This window comes from Aulonocara stuartgranti (genome assembly GCF_965226115.1).
Source record: "Aulonocara stuartgranti genome assembly, chromosome: 20".
Taxonomy (NCBI): domain Eukaryota; kingdom Metazoa; phylum Chordata; class Actinopteri; order Cichliformes; family Cichlidae; genus Aulonocara; species Aulonocara stuartgranti.
Genome location: NC_138956.1, coordinates 36,568,903 through 36,585,479, shown reverse-complemented (window position 1 = coordinate 36,585,479; position 16,577 = coordinate 36,568,903). Strand labels below are relative to the sequence as shown.

Below are 16,577 nucleotides of genomic sequence, written 5' to 3'. Positions count from 1 at the left end.
ACGAGAAGATGGCAAACCAGGCAAAGAGCTGACGGTAAAATGGTGAAAAGTGCCTTGTAGTTCTTGAGATTCCTTTCATTTCATGGGGAAAAATAAGGGATGCCATATTGCCACAGTTATCCTGAGGGGGTGCACCTCCCCCAGCACATCTCTTTGTGTCTGTACAGATCACCTTTTGCCTTTTCTTTGTGTAATAAATGCTTTCAAATCTTGCAGTAAAAATCTTTTAACTACTAGGGAACACGTATTGCACATATGTTTTTATAATATGGCATCCTATCACTAAATTTTCAAACGTAACCTTGGCTTGAAGCCCGTCACTACATTGTCTGCTTTGCCAAAACTCGTGTAAATCTTTGGCTTTGATCGCTACTAACTTTGCTGCTTCTCTCACTCAGGTTTTGTGCAAGCGCTCTTGCTTAGTCTGACCAGGAAACATCTGTTTTGCTTGATTCCTTGCTGGTGCAGATATGCGAGCAAGCTGAACAGGGTTTACTTTAAAGGACTCAAACAAGTCGGAGAGGTGAAGTTTGCCACTCGAGCGTTCCCTCCTCCAAACCAGAGAGGTTTGTGAGACAGTGTGATTGGTGGGTGTACCGGACTGATAAACATTCATCCTTTTATCAGCTAATAGAGCTGCAGAGTGAAAATTTTATAAATTGCAGACAAGCGGGAGCGTGTGGGACTCGAGGGACAGATGAACTAAACAGCTACAAATCTCAAACACTGATAATTGGTGGAGCAACGACTCGAAAGCATTATGCAACCGATACTTTTGGAATAGGAGCGGTTGTTTGCTGAGAGGCCAGAAAGAAAACACTGTGTACTGTACTGATCACCATGGTAGCTTCCTCTTTTGATTTGTGCTCATATTTTGTTTTAATTTTGTCACCCTGAAGTTGTTTTTCGTTGGCTTGGATCGGCTTTGTTGCCTGGCAACACTGTCTTGCGCGCATCATATCAGGAAGTGTTGAATGACTGCTCCTCGCTGCCGTCTGTGACTTTCGTCTCCGGTGCCGTAGGCAACAGGATGCGGGCTTGCGGCTGTCCCGTGTGTCCATCGGGCACTTCCTTCGTAGCTGGTAACGCCGAAGCATTGGAAGTGCTGGCCATGGTGATCTCTGTTGCTATGCAACTGTGGAAAACCTATTTGAAGGACAGCACTCTGGCTAACAGTTGAATGGTTTTCACCTCGCTCAGAGGAACATGGAGCATCGCCTTCTTCCCTCTGCAAGCACAGAGCAGCTGCAGGAGCGAGGCTCCCGTTAGACCTGCAGATATGAGGCTGGGGAAACGCAGTGATGACTCATGGAGAAAGATTTTATAGTACTATAGCTTTGTCTTATAAGCTCTCGTACGTGCAGCCATTGCACACAGAGGTTGATAGAGGGTGAGTCAGACTCTCAGATATGGGTTCGTGTGATTAATCAAAGTGCAGGGAAGAAAAAAATCCTTCTGAGCCCTGAGTCATGGGACGTTCAGGTGCAGCCGATATTGTGAGAAAAAGCCGACCTCAAGCTTGCAAATGATGTAACATGTGCAGAACAATGATGAAGTCTGACAGCAGTGGAGATAAGGCTGATTCGTTATGAAATCGCACAGCACAATCTGCTGCTCGCTGCCTCTTCGACTGACTGAGTGCGATCCAATAAATCCCACACTACACTGGGGTAGATTATGGCACAGAGGCATGACAGCATGTTGCAGAGCTGCCTACACTGGTTTCTGAGCGATTTCATTTAGGGCATGATGCAGCAAACTGCAAAACACCCTCACACAGATTAATCCTGCAGCACCTTGGGCTGAAGCGGGGAGAAACACGAGCCACACTAGGAAGCAGTAAATACTGCACAACATGACGAAGCAGTTGAAATGTTTCAACTGATGAGAGCCCGACTGCATGCAGCAACTTCTACATGTCGGTGTCAATTTTCATTTACGGTACTGCCAACAAATCTATCCACAATGTGTCCTTGCTCCAAGATCAAACACCTGCACGTCGACAGAAATGTACAGATCCAAGAATGTCCGAAGTGTAAGTTGCATCAGTTATTTATCAGTTGGTTTGCACAGCCATACTAAGACAAAAATAAACCTCACCACAGCACATCACAGTTGGGCAACTGGAGAAATGGACCATTGATTGATCAAGTGCATCACCACTTGGTTTTTTGTTCTCAAGCCTGGTTTATGTGGTTCTTCTGCAGAGCTGAGAGCCCAATGTTATCGTGTTGAGCAAAAGTCAGGAGCCGGGCTTAACTGTACCTCTGCTGGGACATATTAGCTAATTGTTCTAGTATTTTATGCAAAGGAAGCATCAGCAAACCCCATTTGTTGGGCTAATGAGGCAGATTGGAAAACCTAATGCCTATTTGGCAGTACAAAAATAGTCAGCTGCACAGAGTTTGAGAGAACCTTGAATGGTTTTTATTAAAGATTGCTGAGGATTCTGTGAACTCATCATCTTCTAGTGCTGCATGAAGCGGTGGCCCCAAACATCTGTTCACATCTGGGCAGGGCCCGTATCTGAAGAAAAAGGCATGCACTTTGTAACTGCTTGGTTTACCCCTGGAGTACAGTATGCACGCTTGTACGTTCTCAAATAAATGGAAAGACAATCTCGGCTGATGGTGATGTTTTATTTTCTGTGCATTAAGTAAAGCTAAGTATTAAGTAATATCAGTTGCCAGAGCTCACGCGATGAACTGTGAGGAGGCCGTAACCGTAATCAGTGCTGTTCCATCCCATTGATCCACGAGGGAAGACTGATGGAGGACGGTTATGGTAATGAACAGAGAGAGAGATGTTGTTTCTGCAGTGTGGGTGTGGAGGAGTCACAGGAGTCAGATCTGTAGGATTCACATGGATGAAGAGAGGAGAAAGAAAAGAAACATAAAATGAAACGTGGATGTATCATCCTGTTCCCTTCTTTATTTAAAGATCTTTTGTTCTTGCTTTCTGGCCCACCTCGTTCTGCTATTAACCTGAGAATTGTACCTGGCTGATCTGGATGCTGACATGTGATTATGGGACTACTGCATATAAAGCCTAGTTTTAATGGGAGTCCTAATTGCCTCCGTTCTGCCTACATTGTGATCAGATCTTGTTATCTAAATTGAGTAGGAAGAGCTAGCAGATGCACCGACAAACAATTGTTCGTCTCAGGTCAACGCAGTTTTTTTTCAAGGGCCACCGAGGAGCTTCTTTTTTTTTTTCTGCCTGTCCCATTTGGTTCTTTAGCTGTCAGAATTGTTGTCTGAAGACCAACAAGGATACCCAATGGATTTACTTTGCCAAATGGATCATCGTGGCATTGCCGTATTGGTCCATTTGATCGACCTTTGTTTTTATTATTTATTAGACATTAGTGAGGGATAGGAAAGGGAGAGAGAAAGAGGAAGGGAAAGAAAAACAGAAGGGGAGAGGGACAGTGAGAAAGGGGGGGAGAAAAAAAATCTCCTGGATCACCTGTTGAGAGCCCAAGGAGGACCACCGGAGGGGCATCGTGCCACCCTCATGGGAAGAGCTGAGGATCCCCAGACGAGGCGTCACCCAGGAGCCACCGAGCAGAAGCTAGAGGGACCTGCACCGGCGTGCCCGCCGGCTCTGCCAGCAGCCAGCTGTGCCAGAGTGAACCGAGCCGCGGGCCCAGAGGCCGGAGCAACAGGCGCCAGGCCCCGCCAAGTAGCCACCGGGAGTGAGCTGGTACATACCTGAGCGCCCTGCCTCGGACACCAAGAACCACCAACGCACCGACCCCTGAGGGCATCAGTCACCGGCAGGGAGTGTGGTGAGGGGAGATAGGCCTTGGAGGGCCTGGGAGTTCCCAGAGAGGTGGAGTCTAAGACCCAACCTGACATATAGACACAGACAAACAGGCACACACAGACACAAACATGCATTCCCACCCTCATGCACACATATACAAACACTCAGCACTCACCCAACGTAAGGATTGACATAAATGGACATGTACACACAATCACACTCCCCAAACATACTCTATACCCCGGGTCCAGGTACCCTCGCCCCCAGAGGGGGAAACAGAACCCAGACCCAAGAGATGTTACCCTTCCCCCCGGGGTGGAGGCAAGCAGACCGTCCCAGGCTCCGCAGCATCAGGGAGGCCAATCGGACAGCTAACATCTCCTCCCAGCCCCCCCGCCCCGATGGCTAGAAGAGAACGGGGGTGTGTGAAGACCCCATACCTCCCTCCTCCCGCTCATGTGTAGTGTTGCTGCGTGTTGCTCTAAAGTGCATTTAAAACAGGGGAGAGCATGGTGCTGCTGCCAGAGAGCAGCAGGTGTTGGCACGGCCCCTCCCGAGAACCCTCAATGTCTACATGGATTTAAAATTGAGAGGTGGGCACCGGCACCAGAGGTAGGTTTGAGTACACAGACTGTCCACTGGACGCCGTTAACGTGCCCACCCTCAAGGCCCTATATATATGTGTGTGTTATGAGAATGTAAGTAATGTGAATGTTTAAGTTGTGAGATAAAATTGAGGCACAGGTGGCCAGAAGGGGACAGAGGGGGGGAGATGTCTCCCCTGCACCCTTGTGACACACCCGCACCCCAAGGCCCTACCTGTGTGGGTGAGTGTGGTGGAGCGGGAAGAGGGAGGCAGCCGGGGATGGGGAGGAAAAGGAGGGAGGGGGAGGAGCTTTTTCAAAAGTCACTTTAAAAATACTGAAGCATGGGATTATACTTACTTGTGGACCCACATGTGGACAGCTGTTCACAGATAGTAGTTGTTTCTCTCACAGTTTAAACGTCATTTGAAGGTAGGAATGAAAGTCAGGCCGTGATTTCCAGTCTTAAAGGTTGTTCAGACCAGAAACAAAGCTGCTTGATTACAGCAAAAAGACGATGATTATTATTCGCTAACACGATGAGCCCACTGAAATAAAGACTTTGTATTGCTTTTTTTAAAACTGCATTAAGTCTCCAGATGTGTGATGTGGACCTGACTGGGCTGGAGCATGAGGTCCACATCACAGCCATCATCTGCCACTAACCACGAGCTAAACAGACAAAGATGAACATTACTATTCCTTCCACAGATTGAGACACATTATTTTAGATAGAACAGTAAGTGGATGGTAAATAGCACATTGCTTGGTACTTGGATAGCTCTTTTCCTCTCTGAGCACTCAAAGCACTTTTTACACCCTCTTTCACCCATTCATACAAACCCATACACAACACTTTATTCTATAGTTTTAAGTTTTCTAACTATCACAGTTTGAAAGTCTCAGTTGTTTGGTCCTGAGTGCTTGAAAACCATATCATAGTTTATAGTGGATGGCTTCTTTCGCTCATGTGAACATTGGCCTTTGATCTGAGTCTGGTCCCGCCGAGGTGGCTCTTCTATGTTGTGTGTTGATGAAGTGGCTGTTTGGTGTCTCCAGTGTAGAGAGTTTTAGGAGCGTCCTTTCCCCTCAGGCTTAGAGGGAACATGTTCTGCCCGGTGTTGTAGGGTCCTGATTACTCAAAGTTTGTGTTCCGGAGGGTGATGGGAGTCAAAGAGGAGGCAGTGGTCTCTGTGCTTCAGCACACAGGGGTTGAAACACCTAAGAAAGGATCTCCGGCCTGCACTGTAGGTGGCTGACACCTGTATCGTAAACCACCACCTCTCTTCAACGATGGCTGTCCACGAGCACCAGTATACTCACCATGCTGAGTGCTTTGTGTGCCGCCGTCAAACAGCCGCACCCATTTGTGCTCGCCGTTATGGCACAGGAAGCTGCTGCGGTATTCTTCTGAATGATGGGTGTCGCCACTCAGGCGATATCTCCACAACAGCGCCGATGTAAGAAAAGTCCAAATCTATTGTGTTTTTACAAAGTCTCATCTGTTGTAACATCCTCCATCTGTGTAATCTGTACTGATGTATCATGACCGTAAAACCTGACAAGACGGTACACTCATGCATGCGTTCTTCAGGCGCTGCATGGCGATTATAATGGCGGCCTTACGCTGCTCTCAAACCATTGTCTTCTTGGTGCAAAACAACATCGGTAAAGAGTGTCCAGCTGAGTGTTGTCCTGTTAAAAACACGTGTTTGTGGAAGGGCTGTTGGGTTCCTCCTGTGTAAAACAGGACGGGCGAGGAAAACCTCTTTAACAGGAAAAGAGCTCAAACTGAACCAGGCTCTGGAAGGAGCAGCCAACTACAGTGACTGACTGACATCACCTTGTGGCATTGACCTGGGTCCAAAGTATTTTTTCCATGTTTTTGATACTGTGAGAACAAAAAACAAACATGAACATTAACAAATATTTAAGATGTTCATTAAAATAAAAGTCTGAGATGACAGGAAGGTGTTACAGTGGTGGAAACGAGCCTGCAAGATTGTCACACAATAAAACGGCAACAAAGAACAAAAAAATGCCACGTTTTTGACACCATAACAAAAACGTTTTTCAGCTGAAGCGGAGACGAGAAGAAGAAAGGGCTGAGTGAGAGGGAGGAGGCGGGGCCACGTGGGTGCTGTGGTGTGTCAGCTCGCTGCCACGGAGCGCAGCGAGAGCAGGAAAGTGCAGCTGGTGCTGTAAGAGGTTTTAAAACATGTTCAAATATTCACAACTGATGTGGAATGAAAGATCTTTATTTGCACCCTGACATTATTACATCAAAGTTTATGTTAAAGACTGAGACAGTACAAGCAGTTTGTGTTATCCAGAGCACTGATCAGCTGCGTCTCCAGGGAGCTCGTTTCCACTGCTGCTGGACGCAGACGTGCTCGGCGTAGGTGAGATCCTCTCTGCAGAAGCAGGAGAGGGATTTCAACGACCACCACAACATCAGTGAGCCAGCTCGGGGGAAACACAAGACGGGAAGGGCCGGGGCTGACTGGTTGGCAGCATGAACTTTCAAAATAAGAGCGCGTGGGTTGCCCAAATAAACCGATTGCTGTCATATTTTAAAACAAGCCACATTTTCAGATATCAAGTGTCTCTGTCGAGGTCTCAGTTAGTCGTCCTCGCACTCTGCTGTTGGTCACTTCCTGCTCTCGCTCACCCTCTCTCTCTCTGACCCTGTTTTTGTAAACAGCTGCTGACATACAATACAATTTTTATTTATACGTCATCTGGGAGGGATCATCATCAGACATCTGGTTCTCTGTGTGCTGATGATGATGGCAGGAGCGTAAATGAGCTCAGTCAGCAGCATCGCTTCACTGTGTGTGTGTGTGTGTGTGTGTGTGTGTGTGTGTGTGTGGATAGCAAATTAGCATGCTGCTATACTTGTGGGGACCAACAGCCCTTATGGGGACTAAATCCATGTCCCCACGAGTTTGAAGGCATGTTTGAGGCTCAAAATGTGGTTTTAGTGTCAGGGTTACAGGTTGTGGTTAAGTTTAGGCTGAGCGTTAGGCATTCATTTTTGATGGTTAGGGTAAGGGGCTACGGAAAGCATTATGTCAATGCGATGTCCTCACTATGATATAAAAACGTGTGTCGGGGGGGCTCAAAAGTCATGACTCAGTTTTTTTCTAATGGAGGTGGATTTAAAGCACCTGATCAGCGCTGACTGTTGCCTGCTCACCCTGACCTAAACACATTTCCACCAGCAGCCGTAATAAAGACGAGGCTCGTTTGCAGGAGGTCAGTTCGTACGATCGCAGCGAGCTGCGTGGTTACAGTCTAACTGTCGGATGTGCTGCGACTTCTGTTTCGCATGCTTCCTCATCAACAGTGGAGCTAACAATCCTGTTATAGGAAAAGTTGTGAAATGGCTTTTATGACATTGTGAGATGCCTCCGTGTATCATCGCTGATCATCTGGAGTGATTTTGGTATCCTTCCAGCTTTTAAGGAACTATGTTGTTTTTTTTTTTTTTTAAATAATAGGCACTCTGCTCTGTTTCGTCTTTCACTCCCCTACAGATGAATCACACCTTCAGGCAGAGCGTTAAACTTGTCTGGATCAATATGTTAGAGCCGATCGAGGCTTCTTGATCGATCGGTTGTTTAGCGTGTGTCAGTCAGGCATGAGTGTAGATACAGCGCTGTGGGGGGACATATGATCTGTGATCACATGAAAGAAACTAAGACAACCTCATGATTCATGATTCGCGTCATATTTGACTCGAGTATTTTTGGGGTGTTTTTGTTTTTTTTCACAGAATTCAGTGAACAACGTCTTTTTCACACGACTGTAGGTTTACTGGCCAAGCTAGCTCCACTCGACTCTTAGTGCGCTGTGAAACAACAACCTGTAAAGTGAAAAACGATGTTGTCTTTATTTTATTCCAAGGTTCATTTGAAAGAGTCGAGGGAGACGCTGACCATCTGGAGAAAAAGCCAGACAGTCTGAGGAACGACGAGCTGCCAATAATTAAATCAAACACTGACCAAAGTCCTTGGCTGTACAAACCTGATCCTGATCTTTTATTCTGTTGCTCCACAGAAACGATGATCAGAAACAAAACAACAGGCTCAGCAAATCCTCCTCGTTTTTTTAGGACTATAGATTCGACACCATATTCCATCCACTGATTTTCTTCCCTTCAGTTGTTTGTATATATTATTGTGTCATCACAATAATATATGTAAAAGGATGAAACAGAAAGCAAAAACCAAACTAAAATGACACGATTATAAGGGTTAAATATTGAGCGTCTTGTTTTATCGCCCTGTTCTGTCTCTTTAGGACACATTTTATTAAAAACATTTCTGCATTTCATCAAAAGTCGGTCGTTTCTTCAAATCATATTTTTATAGTTCGAAATAACTTTTAATTGCATCACATCATTTATTAAAGCACCTTCAGTCCCAGTTCAAGTGCAGGGACTCGCAGAAACTCAAAATCTCTTAACGCCAAACACTTGTCCCCTCTGGCTCGCCGTAGACTGCACCTTACGCAATCTAATTAGAGCCTGCGTGTATGAGAGAGACAGGAGTGAGATGACATCATTCGTGGTGATTTATGGTGTAATCATTCATCAGCTGACCTGGACGTTGACACGCACACGGCATCTGTTCACAAAGCGCTCGCAGCGTCTTGTTTCTCCCTCCCTCCGTCAGCCCGTCTGTCTGTTATATTTGGAAACATGGAAATCAGACATGGAGCTGCTGCTGCTGGGGAAGGTGGGGTGGAGGGGGTCCAGTGCTGCACTGTCATGGCAACAGCTCGGTATCCAGAAGACGTGAAAGGAGAGAGTCAAATTTCAAAATAAAAGGTCCTGTTCCCACCAAGGCCCGTCAGTTCCTCACCTGAGTGTGAATCTGATGTGCTCTTCAGTAAAAGCACATTAATCTGTGGGCGAAGTCTCGTTGTAAAGACTGATTTCTGGCAGCAGATCTCACAGGACGCAGATGGTACAGGGAGGAATCTGGCAGCCAGCTGATGTAAAGATGTGACTTTTATTTTACAGCACGTCTGTCAGGCTCTCTGCTCAAAGGCGAGGCTGCAGACTTCAGACTGAGCCAAACAGAAGCCTTCAGACTGTGCGGTCAGCCGGTCGACACACTTATTGCTACAGATTTACTCTGTGCGTACAGAAGAAGGTGGCAGACGGTGCTTAAATTAACAGTTAACTCTTTAAAAACATATTTCAAAAGCAAACGTTTGGTGCTTCTGAAACAACCATTACCAGCTGATGCACTCAAACAGAAGCATGCTAGCTGCGTGCTGTGCTGCCTGATTAACGTTAGGTTTTCCTATAACAGGAAATAATTCCTGAGCACAGTTGTTGCCATGGACTAAAATGTAATCAAGTACACAGTTTTGAAGAATTCTGGGATTTAGGGATATGATGTTAGGGAACTTTGAACTTTTTTCTTTGATTTTAATGGATGCATATATGACGCCTTTGAGTGTGCACATTGTGTGCAATGCTCACGTCAGCTTTGAAAGAAACAGATTTGTTCATAGCTTTGTTCATACAAGTCTGCATAAAGGTCTAAAGTTTTAATGAGCTCAAAGGGAGCATTGCTAGCTTATCATGCAAAGATGAATTTACTTTTCAGATGGAATGATGTTTGGATGATTGAATAAATCGTTAAAAACGTTAAATTTCCCTTGTTGTGTTCTTCAAGTGTACCGCCAGAGAGCATAAATGATTTCTTTGAACTAATGTTTTAACACATACTTGCATCACTGTGTGAATACTTTTTATGGACTTCTGCTGCACAGGAGCTGGGCGGGGGTAGTTGGGGTAGATGGCGATCATACAGCAGTTAGACCAATTCAATTTGATTTATACAGCGCCAAATCACAGAACAGCCGCCTCAAGACACTTACAGTAGATCCTACAGTAATAGATACAGAGAAAAACCCAACAATCATATGACCCCTGTGAGCAGCACTTTGGCGACAGTGGGAAGGAAAAACTCCCTTTTAACAGGAAGAAACCTCCAGTAGAACCAGGCTCAGGGAGGGGCGGGGCCATCTGCTGTGATTGGTTGGGGTGACAGAAGGAAAACAGGCCATCCACCAGCCCACGTGTGGTTAGGTTCAAACAAGAAAATCATTCAGTGTGGGTGAAGATTTGGTCAGATCTTATTTTACAAAAGTTTTACGTCCCCGTTCATGACAGGCGGGATGTTTGAACTGCCTGAAGGATTCTTGTAATTTGAAGCACAAGTTAAGTTGGACTGAAGGATCAACGGGTCTGATTTTCATCCTTAAACGTCGCTCTGACTTCAAAACACATTTTGGTCATAACTGAAGAACTCCAACATTAATTATGACAAAGCTGTACACAAAAATCACATAGGATACATTTAGTAACAACGTTTAATCCTCAAAAGGTAAAACTGCAAATGTGAACAGGTATGGTTGTAACCTGCTTCTGACTGCTCACCAGATGCACTGAACCAGATCACAGTGGTTCCCTGACCTGACACTGGAACTGTCACGCTTTTGTTACTGTTACAGTAGAGAATGTTTTTAATAAGCGCCCCATGTTTCAAATATTAATAATATAGTAATCCCTAAAAGCCCAGACAGCACTAAGTGCTCCGTTTCAGACAGTTTCGTGATAAGTGATCATCTATATATGGGCATCTGAGGCACACAGGAAGTACAGAAGCCCCACCCATGTATCTTCTTTTGCAAGGGACGGGCGATTAGAAGAAAGCTAGTCTAAAGGGAGGATTATTTTAAAGAGGGAAGCTTGTTTCAGACTGAAGCAGCCGGCAGGCGTCTGCTGTCGTTTTCTTTGATGTTTTCTGTGAATCTAGGCGTTTTCAGTGTTCCACATTTGCAGCTATTCTACTAATGACTAATGCTTTGAGAGAATGTTCTGAAATTCCTCTTTAACCAAAAGAACGATTTGTTCCAGTGTCTCCTTGTCTGGTCTGGGTGAGACATGATGACATGAGAAGTAAAGCAGACTTGGTACAGTAGAGGCGCTGCAGTGTGTCCAGATGGGTGTGTGTTTGTGTGCATTTTGAGGCCAGCGGTGCCGTATCTTCATTGTCACTGGTAGAAAATGTCTGCTGCTGTGCGTCTCAGTCTGATGACATCGCCAGTAATCCATCCACGCTGCTGCAAAACCCGAGAGGACGCACGCACTGCATGCTGGGAAAGAAGCTGCCAGCAGTCTCACTTGGTTTTGTTCAGTCTGGGAGAGAGCGAGTTTGCTCTTCCACAAACTTCTCTGGTGTCGTTTTTACGCCTGTACCTCGTTGGTTTCCTACGTTTCCCAGAATGCCTGTGGGCCCCATCTTGTTGCCTTTTGGATGGTACATGTGTGCTGACAGAGAGAGCACGAGTGGGAATCACACCCCAGTCTGTGGTGTTTTAGGCTGAGGTTAGAGTTTCTACTGTCAGAAGCAAGAAGCTGTTTTAATGTCACGTTTAAAGGTCGTTAAACTCTTCTGGCCATGGCAGCGGAAACCTTTGTTCTTCATGAGCAGGAGGGGGTTAAATGAACTGCAGTCCCTGGCTGTTTAATGGACCTCAATGTGCTGCACTGATGTACAACTTCATAATCGAGTCACGAGACTAAATAGAACCTTGAATTTTCTACAAAATGTGACTCATGTTCCTGTGATTCAGATCAATTAAAGATTCACTGACATTATTATCAGATTATTATTATTAATACTGCCTACCAGTAAAAAAACCCCCCCAAAAAACAGTGTTTTTAAAATGCCCGTGACTTTTAAACTGGTGAATAGGTTCAGCCTGACATGTCTCATACGTGAAGATTGAGACCTGATTTGGAGCCCCCTATTGTCTGATTTAGGAGAGCTCTATGTCATCATTATAGCATTCAAACAGTTATTTGAACAGCAACCGAAGGGGAGGCGAGGTGATCTCAGCCCTGCTGCTGTACATGGAGGAAAAGAGAGAGAGCTGAAGTCCTGGGGTTTTTGAGTTGTTCATTATTGAATTCTATAAGATTTTGGATAAGACGCTTCATTGGTCAGATACAGCACGTGCACACAGCTAGCTGTTTGAATACTAGCAAGTCCAACAACTAAAAGATTGCAGCCAATGAGCCAAGCAAGCGTTCAGAAACACACACAGCTGTTCGAGCCTTTCAAAGGCTACAAAACCAGCATTTGGAGCAAGATGGCACCAACTCGCCCAACATTTGAGACACTAACTGAAGTCTGAGTGTCATCCAGGCCGTGTTTCACTTTTGCTGATTTTACCCTTGTTTTCAGCCACAGTTTATGCACAAAGACAGATCGGTCAGGCTTCTTCTTCACACAGGAGGTCAAGCAGGCCCAGGTCCTCTATCATATGGAAGGTTGGTGGTTTGATCTCTCCAGAGTACCAGTCTGTGTGCCAAAGTATCCTTGAGCAAGATGCTGAACTGTGATTGGCCAATGCAGTCATGAGAGTGTGAATGTTAGATAGAGAGTACCTAAGCCTATGAAGAAACCTTCCACTTTTTTAATTCAGCCAGAGTGCCAATGAAAACATCACTGCAGATTTTACCTGCAGTCGGTCACATGGCCTGTGGCTTCACAGGCCATGTGTTGTTTACAGTTACATTAAAATGTAACTGTAGCTCATGATGACCTAAACAAATCGTAATAATGTTGTTTTGCATCACTGCAACATGAGTTACATTGTAGGCTGAACATTTTATGAATATATTGATTAACACATTTAATAATATGGTTGCTTGGTGTCATAAATGTTTGCAGACTTTAGCGGGTCACTTCCTGTGTGATGCCTTCGTCACTTCACATTATTCTTTCAACTTTCACGTTTTAATTAGGTCATGTAAAAGATTTGTTTTGACTGTTTCACAGCCACGTTTGAAGATTCTGCTTCTCTCACACAGGTCACACGTTAAGCTGCTGTAGCCTCTTTACATTCACAACACAGCTATGGCAAGCCACTTTGCAGCCCACCCCAGCTCCTCCTTTTCATGGCGTGTCTGACTCGACCGCTCTCGACTCTGCTCTCTTCTGAACAGGGTTTTACTAACTGCTGCTTGAACATTGCAGTAACACCAAAGATAAATGCATGTCTGTGTCATCTCAGAGGACTTGACCTTGGAAGGTTAAGATCGTACAGTAGCACGGAGGAAACCCCAACAAGTTTATCTGAGTGTGTCAGAGAAACTGTTACTGAACCCATCCCAAAACTACTGACAGGATTCCAGAGGAAAATGACGTGCAACCAAACTTTATTGCATAATTAGATTCAAATAAGACTTGAATCTTTTCTGCAGGAAAACTGGGTCACTGCAGCAGCAGAGTCGAGTATTCTTCACTCCTCTATGTGAGAATAGAAGGAGTACAGTATATGTAGGGTAGTGCAAAATATAACTGCAAAGTAGATCAGCAGTTAGAAGCTCAGAGCATCACAGAGAAGTGCCCCCCCTACAGGCTGCATCACTCATGTTTTTTGTACTGCAGTAAAATAAGTGCTGCATGGTGCTGCTCTATTAGGGTAAAAGAAAGGAACATGGTCCACATTTGTGCAGGTTTAGATGTGATTTATTTTTTGCTCCTGCCAAAAGAACCTGGGGATGCTTGTTTCGTGTGATTTTAGTGACCCTTTAAAACTCTGTAGAAACTCTGGGGAGGAACAGAGTTGGCACAACTGAGTGGTGAGTGTGAGCTACACTATCTGCTCCTGTTCATCCCGGGGTTTGACATTTGCAGCTGCTGTGTGTGTGTGTCCGTGTGTGTGTGTCCATGTGTGTGTGTGTGTGAGAGAGAGAGAGAGAGAGAGAGCTAAGAAGCTTCAGCAGCACTGAGTGCCGCAGGCTTGTTGAATGGAGGTGCACAGTACTTAAATATCAGCGGCCTGCCATGCACCTGTATGTGTGTGTGTGTGTGTGTGTTAGCACTCAGGCCTGTGTTGCCACTGTGTCACGATGTGTGCGTGCCCTAAGTGTAAGTAAATGTGTGTGTGGGTGCGCTGCAGGGGAAACTGGGCTGGCTGATATGAATAGAAAGGTGATGAATTACCTCTCAGAGCCGAGCCGCAGGACAACACCCTGGAGTCCGACTGTGTGTGTGCGTGTATGCAGAGGTGTCTGCTGGCACAGGATGTATAGACAAAAGTTAGGGGGTAAGGTCGCTGTAGAGGGAGAAAGAAAGCACCTGAGAGCTGTGGCTTTGTCTTCTTGTCGTACAGCACACAGACCTACAATAAAGCAGCACTGTGGGCCTGGGTATTTGCTGCTGGGGCGTCCCATGTGTGCAAAGTTGATTTAGCCACTAAAATGGCTAAATGTATGAACTGGTACAGTTTAACAAGTAAAAAGAAAATACTGGAAATTTGAGAAAAAACTGTTACATTTACCAAAAAATGTTTTTATTTTTTTCATTCAAGGAAGCACGTTGCTTGGACCAGTCGTCCAGGCTGACGCACGGCTCATCGTAGTGTTTATTTGTGCCTGAACGATGTGACTGGAAGGACGTACCATTGGTGCTCTGAAACCCTTTATGAGTTATTGGTCCCAGGAGTTACATTATTACTCTCATGGCAGCCTGATGGTAAGATGTGGTTCTCTGAATCAGAATCAGAAACTTTAGAATCAGAATCAGAAACTTTATTGTCATTGTCACGAGAACAACGAAATGAAGAATGGTCCCCGATCATTGCATCATCCCTAGCAATATCAAAATATAAATAAAACAATAAAATTCAATAAATAAAATAGATAGAATACTTAAAATACTAATAAGATGTAACAGTAAAACATTCACATACATTCCCACACACATGCTTCAGGCCGTGCATAGATTAACACAAGAGTGGCGTGATGGACATTTTTTTGTAGTATTCAGATGTGTTATTGCAGTTGGATAACAGCTGTGTTTGAGTCTATTAGTCCTTGCTCTGATTGCCCTGTACCGTCTGCCTGAGGGCAACAGTTCGAACAGGGAGTGGCCAGGATGTGAGGTGTCTTTTATGATGTTTTGGGCCTTTTTAAAACAGTGGGCGTTGTGTAGAACTTCCAGTGTGGGGAGAGGGCAGCCAGTGATCTTTTGGGCAGTGTTAATGATCCCTTGGAGTGCTTTCCTCTGAGCCCCTGTGCAGCTAGTGTACCAGATGCATATGCAGTAAGTTAGAACACTCTCAATGGTGGCTCTGTAGAAGGACACCAGCAGTTTCTGTGTGATGTTATTCCTCCTGAGAATTCTCAGGAAGTACAGTCTCTGTTGGGCCTTTTTCAGCAGCTCGGAGGTGTTCACACTCCAGGAAAGGAGTGTGGCTGATTTAAAATTAAAAACTTTTATTATTTTTTCATGCATGTCCAACATTTCACAGCTAAGGGATAGGGTTAATGGTTCAGTCCAAGGTGCCGTAAAGATCAAAGTCTCCTCTCACCTGCCACACTTTTCACATCCTTACGTATATCATTACTATGGCAACATGTACAGAGAGTCTGCCACCACGCAGGCGAAACTACTGCAAAAATGATCTTTGCTCAAGTTATGGGATTATGGAATGAGATCGCTCCTCCTCTTGATTTTAATCCAGAGTGCTTAACTTTTATTTTACCTCACTAGACTTCACGTCAGTTCAGCATTTGGTTTTACACAGAATGATGACTGATGATTTTTTCCCCTCCTTTGGTTTAGCAATGGCCTTAAGTTGAATGCCACAGCATCTTTAAACAGAGTGGGGACATTTAAGAAAGTTCTCTCACTTTGTGCCAGTTTGTCGGAGAGATTAGGCTTGGGTCAGGGTGTGTGTGTGCATGTGTGTGTGTGTGTGTGTGTGTGCGTGTGTGTGTGTGTGTGTGTGTGTGTGTGTGTGTGCGCGTGTGTGTGTGCGTGTGTGTCCGTGCGTGTGTGTCCGTGCGTGTGTGTGTGTGCGTGTGTGTCCGTGCGTGTGTGTGTGTGTGTGTGCGTGCGTGCGTGTGTGTGTGTGTGTGCGTGCGTGTGTGTGTGTGGACTTACAGACGTAACCCTTTGGAAACAGTAAATCAACTGTGAGCAGCAGCAGTGGAGAATCTATTTAAAACACGCACACTCACTTACACACGCAGTCCTTGTTACCGTGACAACATGTTTCTTCATTTGCAATGGTTGCCCTTAACAACACTATTGGCATGGCCTCCTTTCGGGAGTTGCTGAAGCTGAAATGCAGCCTCTCTCACTCTGAGCGTTTGTTCATCCACCTTTTTTTGGCTCTGTTGTT

At 45.3% G+C, this 16,577-nt stretch overlaps 1 protein-coding gene across 9 annotated transcripts in view; it reads left to right on the top strand.

The window, feature by feature from the left end:
* Positions 1–16,577, top strand: part of LOC309697014 (IQ motif and SEC7 domain-containing protein 1-like) — a 184,476-nt gene that overhangs the window by 12,866 nt on the left and 155,033 nt on the right. The gene's annotated exons all lie outside the window — the stretch shown is intronic.